This window comes from Bos mutus, chromosome 15 (assembly GCF_027580195.1).
Source record: "Bos mutus isolate GX-2022 chromosome 15, NWIPB_WYAK_1.1, whole genome shotgun sequence".
Taxonomy (NCBI): Eukaryota; Metazoa; Chordata; class Mammalia; order Artiodactyla; family Bovidae; genus Bos; species Bos mutus.
This window is the reverse complement of record NC_091631.1, coordinates 6,955,579-6,964,167: the sequence shown is the minus strand read 5'-3', so window position 1 is coordinate 6,964,167 and position 8,589 is coordinate 6,955,579. Positions and strand designations below refer to the sequence as shown.

Here is an 8,589-nt window from a genome sequence, read left to right as displayed (position 1 = left end):
TAAAAATATCAACACGTTTACTCCCCAGTTTGGTTCACAAGGGGCAGCAACAGGAGTGGGGGAGCCAGGGAGCCCCCTCAAGGAATGACTTTTTAAAATTCTAGAACTTTTAATTCCGACCAAAAACAAAAAAAAAGTGTCCCAGTTCGAAAGTTCTTTTAACCTTTTCTTTTTTCCAATTTTTTTTTTTTTTCTCGATTTCTCCCGGGCTGGTTTATAAAAGTCGCCCTGTCCTTTTGGGTTCGAGGAACCAGGTTCCCCCACCCCGCTCCCCTCCAGGCAGGGCGCGGGGCGGGGGCGCCGAGAGGACCCCGGCAGTTTTCTCCCGGGGCCGGGTTGGGACGCGCGGCTGGTGAGTCCCGGCTCCGGGCCCCTGAATTGGGGGGTCCGCGTCTGCCCCAAACGCCGCTTTCTTCCGTTTTCCATGTCATTTCCTGTACTAATAAGATGGTGGTCAAAGCAGGGGAGGAGAGCAGCAGCGAGTCGCCGCCGCCGCCGCCGCCGCCGCGCCGAGGCTGGCGCTGAAACTTTGCCGGGGCCCAGCGCGCCCGCAGCGCGGCCGCTCCCGCCGCGGGGGCCGCCAGCCGGGGCCGCGCCGCCTCCGCCGAGCCGCCCGCCCGGGCCCGCCCGCGCCGCCCGGGCCCCGCGGCTGCCGCGGCGCTCCCGGGAAGGTGAGTCAGCCCCGGTAGCCACTGTGGCCATTGAAAATGGCTTCGGAAAGCGCTCGGCAGTTTGCCAGCGCGCGCGCGCGCACGCGGGGGGCCGCCGGGGCAGGGGCTGCGAGCGGCCGCGGGGCCGGAGGGCGGCCGGGGGTGCAGCGCCCGCGGCGCGGGGGGGTCCGGGCGGCGCAGGAGCGGGGTGGTGGCGGTGGGGGTGCGGCTCGCCCCGGCCCGAGGTGGGTTAACCCTTCGGCAGGTAGCTGCCGCCGCCGCCGCCGCCGCCGGCGCGGGACTCGGGGGCCGCCCCTCCGCCTCCTTCCTCCCCGCCCGCGCCCCGCTCGCTCGCTTGCCTGCCTTGTTACAATGTAGCCTTTGCTCTGCGCCGGCGTGCCGCCCGCTGACGGACGTGGCCGCCGACCAATGGCAGCGGCCGCCCGGGCCCGGGGCGTTCGGCCTGAGAACGCTGAGACACCGGCGGGGCGGGGCGAGGCGCCGCAGGCTAGACTGCTCGTCGCGGCCGCCGCAGCCGCTGCTGGCCTAGTTCTCAGGGGGCGGCGCGCTTTGGGCTCGGCCACGGGGGTTGCGGCGGACGTGGGAGGCATGAGTCCTGCCGGGGTGCGGTGGGGGGCCCTCTTTCCAACGGGGTGCACGATTTCCCGGTAAATATGGTCGCGCCGGGGGCATTTCTTTTAGCACGTTTCGTATCCCAGGTGCGGTGTAGACTCTTCGGGAAATCTCTCCGGAGTGTACCCCCCATTCCCACCCCCCACCCCCGCAATCCCCAAGGTAGTCTCCTCTGCAGGCACTTGGAGGCCGATGACCTTTCTCCGGTCAAGGCCAGCACGCCCCAGGCAAGTGGCTGCAAGGAGAATACAGATTGTCTTGAGCGCTGGTCGGTGCCGGTGGAAAAGTTGCTCGTGTCTTGTACGGGGTGTTGTTGGGCGATAGGGGCTTAGACCACCCCCGGGATGGGCTGGGACTTCAGGGAGAAAAATGTTAAACCTCTCTTCTTTCTCAGATGCTTGTTTCATGTGGAGTAAGGCTGTTGTATATAATTTAGAGTGGCTGAAAAGAAACACACCCAGCTCTTTGTCCGCGGGGACAGGGGGAAGAATGAGACAGGGCTCTTGATGCCTGTAAACCTATAAACTGGGGGTTCTGTCTGTGCTGTAGCAAAAGAATTTTCCATGAAGCATGATGCCTGTGGCACCCAAGCTGTCCTTCGCCCTCATTTTCCCTTGAGAGAAAGGAAGGGGTTGGGGCTATGAGGTCCATGGGGCAGATGTAACTCTTCTTCCCTGGGGAGTGGGGCATGATTTTTGCTCATTGACTTTCTCAGAGGTGGGTGAGCAGAGTTCTGTGTAGGCACGTGTCTGTAAACCTTCCTCTCTGGAATAGAGCCCAGGCCGGTTGCTTTAGTTTAATGAAACAGGGCTTCTCCATTGGAGTCCTCCTTCCCCTTCATACTGACCTGGGACTTTGGACTTGGCACGATTGCCTTTGACCTCTCTGGATCTTGCTCCTCCATCCCTAAAGTAGGGCCAACAAAGCCTGTCTGGGCAGGCAGTTGTGAGATGGAATGAGACAGCACAGAGACAGTGCCTAGCCCATAGCCCACAGTGAGTTAAGAAGTATTTTTCTTCCTGGGATTATTGCAGAACACTCTCCAGGGAATATCAGAATTGCCCAACAAGCTCCACCCAGGTCCATTCAGTCCCAAATTTGCTGGGGCCTCCAAGGGGCAACTGAGGCAGAGTCTATGCTGCCTACCCTAATGACGTGCTCAGAGGTGAGGGGCTCCCCTCACTGGTCCCAGGAGTCCTTCACCAGCCCTCACAGCTATCACTTACATACTACTCTGACCTGAGTTACAGTTCTGTCCTCTTGACCCTTTGCATTGATATGTTTCAAAAATTTGTTGTCTTTGGTGTCAAGTAAGACTTCTGAATGTTTCCTCACCTGGACTTAAATGGGGGAGGGGTTTCCCCTGGTTCTAAGTTCTTGGCAAGTGTGAAGGAAGTGAAGACCACTGGACGAGTAGGCAGGAGTCATTCCTGTTTATTCAGCTGCCTCCTCAGCTCGTTCTCTTGACTATCTCATAGTTATGACCCACACACAGAGTCCGAGGCTGTTCCATCATTTTCATCCCTAAACCACCTCCAGGGCTCTCATCTTGTCCAAGGCTGCCACCATCTTGCTAGTCCCTAAGGCAGAAACCTTGGTGTCTCCATTCCCACACTGCAATCCACTGTATCTCCAGATCTAGGGAACTTCAGCCGATTAAATTGACTCCATCCACATCTTCTCTGTCTTCTCTTCCTGAGCGTCTTGGTCAAGCACCACTGTCTATTCCCAAGACAATAGCACGAGCCTCCTAACTCCACCTGTGACCCTCCCCTCCACATCAGTCTTAGGGTGGCAGAGTGATCTGTTCCCAAGAAGATCACAGCAGACTCCCCATTTCCGCATAAAGCATTGAAAAGTCTTCACAGTACTTGTGGGGTAAAGAACCAAACTGTTCCCATGGTTTAGAAGCTTCTGAGTGATGTGGGCCTATCCTTTCCTTGGCCTCGTCTTCCATCTTCCCTGCATCTCTCTGATCTCTCCGGCACATGTCGGTCCCTCCTTCTGGAATACTGAAACAGTTGTGATCTAATGAATGAGTTAAGGTTGGGGGACAGCAAGATGGAGTGAGTGTCTGGTGGTGCTTAATGCCACACCCTAAATATTTCCAGTTCCTCCAGGCAGGCGCGTGTAGCACTGACTGCAGCTCCCCTTGTGCTGGCTGGGCCATGAGTTGTGAACTACAGTGGCCCATGCCACTTCTGATCCAGAGCATCTGGTTGCTGGTGTTGAGACCCTCCTAAGTGCTCTTTTCCTGAGGTGTGGCAACTGGCAGGAGGTAGGGTTGGTGGCTGCTTCTGCTGGCCTGGGTCCCTGTGTCGCTCCCTGAGTGGAACCCCCTTGGTGCCTCATAATGGACGTGCAGCATCAGTGATGGTTAAGCCTTTGTTGTTTCAAACTACTTAGATTTGGGGTTGTTTATTACTGCAGCATAACCTAGCCTGTCCTGACTGATACAGACTGGGGGAGCATTCTAGGCAGAGATACATACACACACACACACACAGGCTTAGAAAAGCTCATCCTCAGTGGCCAGGGTGATCTATTTGACATAAATCTGAGTCTGTCAACCCCTGCCCGAAAAGCCTTCTGGAATACTTCAGTTGCCCTTAGACACTGTGGGGACACCATCTTGAATCCCTCCATTCATCATGTTCAGCCGAACGTAGTACTTTACTCATGTTTCCCTGCCCTGGTGATGTGTTCCATTGCATCTGTGTGGGTCTCCTCATCCTTCATCTTTCAGCTTCAGCATCACCTGTTCAGGGAAGCCCTCCCTGGTTAGGTCAAGCCCTCCACGGCAATCTCTCATGGCCCATGTGCCTTTCCTTTATAGCACTCGTCTTAGTGGTGGTTTTATATTTATTGGTGCATTTACAGATTGCAGGCTTCCCTGGTGGCTCAGTGGTGAAGAACCCACCTGACAATGCAGGAGACTCAGATTCAACCCCAGGGTTGGGAAGATCCCCTGGAGAAGGAAATGCAACCCACTCCAGTATTCTTGCCTAGGAAATCCCATGGACAGGGGAGCTTGGCGGGCTACAGTCCATGGGGTCACAAAACACACAATTTAGCGACTGAAGAACAACAACGTTGATTGAGTCTTACTCTTTGATCAGACCATAAGCTCTGTGAGGGTAGGGCCTGGTTTGGTGTGCACGTGCTGCTGTGTCTCCATTGTCTGTGCACGTGAGTTGCTCAGTAACTATCTTCTGATGAATCTCTGAGCGTTGGCTGCAGGCTCATGGTGTGCTGGGAGCTAAGGACAGGATTCCTTATAAACGTTGCTTCCCTGGGGTGTGGGCAGGTAGTCCAGCAGGAAGGAGGTGTCAGGTGTGGCAGGCACAGTGGCCCTTAGAGTATGGATACCAAGCTTTCCATATTTACAGATGTTCATACCCCCAGAAGGACTGTGTTTCTGGGATGTATGAGAGAAAATTCCAGGAGGGCCAAGAGGGTGAGATTTAGCGGATCGTTGAGGTCTCTGATCTGGAGAGTATATGATTTAGTGAAGGAACTGCACACTAAGAGATCCAGGGCTGATGAAAATGAAGGTCACGGTGATGAAGGCAGCTAATATTTACTGAATGCTTACTGTGTCCTAGGGTATGGTCCTAAGCATGTCACATACCATATGCAGAAAACAGAGATAGGTATTATTATTATTTCCATTTCACAGATGGGGAAACTGAGGCTCCAAGAGGTGATGGAAAGTATCCAGGGCTACCCAATGATGTAGCCAGAATTGGAACCCTGGATCTGATGCCATCTCTCTAGGATGCCCTCTTAGAGTGAGGGCAGAGAACTCCAGACCCATCAAGGAGAAGCCGCTTTGGAAAAGTCACATGGGGCTATAAGGTTTCCCAGAGGTAACCCACCTGACATCGCGTTTGAGCAAAAAGGTTCTTGGCTCAGAGGTGCCTGGTAGCCTTGGTGCCAGAGCTCGTCTAGAACCGTCTGGTGCCTCCTCCATCCCTGTTAGGGCCTAGGAGTCCTTAGAGGCCCCAGAGCCCTGTATTCTTAGAGTGGGCCTGGGAGGGACTTCCCTACAGCTGGTCCAGGGCTGCACTGGAAAAATAAGCCGTGCAGAAAGAAAAAAAAACAATGAAGGAAAAAGAAAAATGTGCTGTTATTTTTAAAAAGCCTGTTTCATATTGCAGATTTATATCTGCGTTGAAAAGGCCAGCATTCACAGAGGCGGTCATTTGTGGTGGCATGCCCAGGGCGAGGGCTCTGTAAGGGGGGAGGCCTGGGGCATCCTTCGTTTCTGCCTTCATTCATCAGGTGGTCAGTGCACAGAACCGCACTGTGCTGTGCTTAGGGGTGCAATGCGAAAGCCAGTCCTATCCCTCCAGAACTCACTGATCCGTCTGGGGAGGTGGGCAGTTAACCATGCAGTTTCAGGTTACAGCAGAAGCGGACAAGAGAGTGGGCCATGGACTCTAAGTCAAGGAAAGCTTCCCTGAGGAGAAGGCCTTTCAGCTGGGTTTTGAAGGATGAGTAGAAGTTGGAGAGAAAGGAAGGCATTCCTGCATGGAGTGTGACTTGTCCGAAGGCATGTGCACACAGAAGGGCTTGGGGAGGCTCTGGTAGTTCATTTGGCTGAAGGGTGCAGGAAAGGGAGGAGGTGAAGGGAGATGAAACTGGAAAGAAAGAATAGTGATGATAAAAGTAATATGACTAACACACCAGTTCTGATCCTGCCTCAGGTCCTTTGCACTGGTGTTCCCACTGCCATAACACTCTTACCCACTGGTAGAGTGGGTGCTCTCCATGGTAGGCTCCCTCACCTGCATTGGGATTTGCTCAAATGTCACCCTCTCGTGGGCACTTGTTTAAAATCGCACCCCCTGTCCCCTTATCCCACTGTTTCCCTGCCTTTTTTTTTCTCCATAGTGCACAGCATGTACAACACACCTTGGATTTTACTTATGTTGGTTTTGTCTGCCTCCCTTAATTATACTATAAGTTCCCAGAGTGGGGAGTTTTGTCAGTTTTGTTCAGGGCTGCATGAGCGGTGCATGGCACATAGTAAGGCCTCGTATTTGTGGAATGAATGAATGAGTTGAGCACTTACTATTAATGGATGCAAAGTCCTTCATGACGTGTTTCCTATTTCATCTTCCCAGCAGCACCCTGACATTGGTGCTGTTATTTCCCTTTAGGAGCCCGAGGCTCAGAGAGGTGGACTAACCTGCCCAAGGTTTCCCATTTGGTTGGCAGCAGCGTTGGGATTTGAACCCAGGTTTTCTGGCTGCTGAACCATCCCACCTAACACGGAGACTCTATCCCAGCCAGATTGTAAAAGGTTATGACCGCTCTGCAGAGGAGTTTATACTCTGTCTGTGGGGCCTCTGGGAGCCACAGAAAGTTTTATTAGGAGAAAGCTGACATGGAGAGCAGGCCCAGGTCCCAGTCGTCAACAGCAGCGGCAGCTTGGGTGTGAGGCTGGAGGCAGGGAGGCCAGTTGGGAGGCTGTTACAGTGTCAGGGTAGGAGAGGGTGAGGATGAGGGCATGGTGGAGGCCATTCCAAAAGGGAGGGTGGGGTCGGGGGGAGAGGACTTGCCCCTCCGCACTGAGAGTCAGTGCAGTTAGGTTGGAGCACAGTTCTGGGGACTGAAGGCTTCCTGGAGTGTGTCTGACTTCACTTCTGAGTAGCCATGGCACCTCCAGATAAGATGCGGCAGAGTCCCTTGGACTGGCCTCTTGGCAGCGGGGTGGGATGGAGAGGGAGTGTGTGGGCGGGGCGCCCTGGAGGGGGCGTGGCCTCAGGTCCAGCCCTGCCCCTGCTCTCGGCAGCTGGGAGATGGCGGTAAGAGGCTGCCCCTTGTGCGTCTGCCTGTCTCCTCATCCGCACAGTCGGGATGATAATGGTGCTGGCCTCACAGGGCTCCCCGGGAAGCAGCACCGAGTACCGGTGCGGCACAGGGCCAGCTCTGGGGGCCAGCTCCGTGGATGTGAGATCGGAACCACAGGGGCGGCATCTCCCAGGGCACTGACATAATCTTGTGCCGGACAGCACTGCCCGGAGATGGGAGGGTGCATAGTCACAGGGGTCTCGACTTAAAGGTGACCTAACCATACCTTCAGACACACTCCCCCAGCGGGCTTGTGTTCAAAGCCAAACATGCTTGGGCCTCAGTCTCCCTTGCTGTAAACAGAGACGGTCATGTCAGTCCTGTATTACCTGCTGTGGAAAAAAACTCCTTCCTCCGTGTTTTTTCAGGACCACATTTTAAGAGGACCATGTATCGAGCATCAGGGCACTTGACATCGGCCCCATAAGGTCTCTTCCTCATCCATTTCTGGATGAGGAAACTTGGGTTCAGAGAGGGTAAGTGACTAGCTTCAGATCACACAGCCGTCATCTGATCTTTCCAAACGCCTGAAGAAACCCACCTTAATGAAGGAGGTTTCCTTGTGTTATGTGATAGTTCCTTGCAGGGCCCCTGGGTGCTTTCAACCCAGGATTTGATTATAAGCTCTTGGCTTCCCTGGTGGCTCAGACAGTCAAGAATCTGCCTATAATGTGGGAGACCTGGGTTTGAACTCTGGGTTGGGAAGATCCCCTGGAGGAGGGAAAGGCTGCCCACTCCAGTATTCTGGCCTGGAGAATTCCATGGCCAAAGGAGTCTGGGGTTACTACAGTCCCTGGGGTCACAAGGAGTCGGACACGACTGAGTGACTTTCAGTTTCACAATTTCCCTGCAGGACCCCTGGGTGCTTTCAACCCAGAGTTTGATAAGCCCTTGGTTTCGGGACCCTCTCCCCACCTGGAACCTCACGAATCAAATCTTACTGGTATATCTGGACCAACTAAGAGTCTCCAGTGAAACGACTCTGGGTGAGGGGAGCAAAGGTGAAGGACAGAGGGCCGCTCGCTGCCTTGCTCCCCAGTACCAGCCCCAGATCAGGGTGGATGCTGACGGATGGGAGCCCTGTTTGCAAAGTGAGGTGCCCCTAGGCCTCTGGAGCCTTCGGCACCTTCTAGGGCTTTCCCTGACACCCCTCTCCCACGTCCCCCAACCTGACCTATAAGGGCAACCCAGACCTCTCCCCAACTTCACACTACTCCCACATCCTTTATCGTTAGCCTCTGAGGTGAGCAGAACCACTCTCGTAACGCCCAGTTTATAGTTGAGAAAACTGAGGCTCAGAGACAGGAAGTGGCTTGCTGGAGGTCCTGCAACTTAGGGAGCGACCAAGCTAACATTCTAACTCCAAATCTAGCATCTCTTCCTCTGCACCCCAGGCCTCCACTTCCTGGAATCAGAGCACAAGGGGGGCCTCTGAGAGCGTTTGGCC

General features: G+C 54.6%; 1 protein-coding gene across 5 annotated transcripts in view; it reads left to right on the top strand.

Moving 5' to 3' along the window:
* Positions 1 to 231: 231 nt before the first annotated feature.
* The window catches only part of PRDM11 (PR/SET domain 11), a 95,617-nt gene continuing 87,259 nt past the window's right edge, over positions 232 to 8,589 (top strand). For 2 of the 5 annotated variants that reach the window (XM_070383506.1, XM_070383502.1), the window contains exon 1: positions 365 to 671. The gene's annotated coding sequence lies outside the window, so the exon portion shown is untranslated. The other 3 variants (XM_070383504.1, XM_070383507.1, XM_070383505.1) reach the window with 3 other exon arrangements.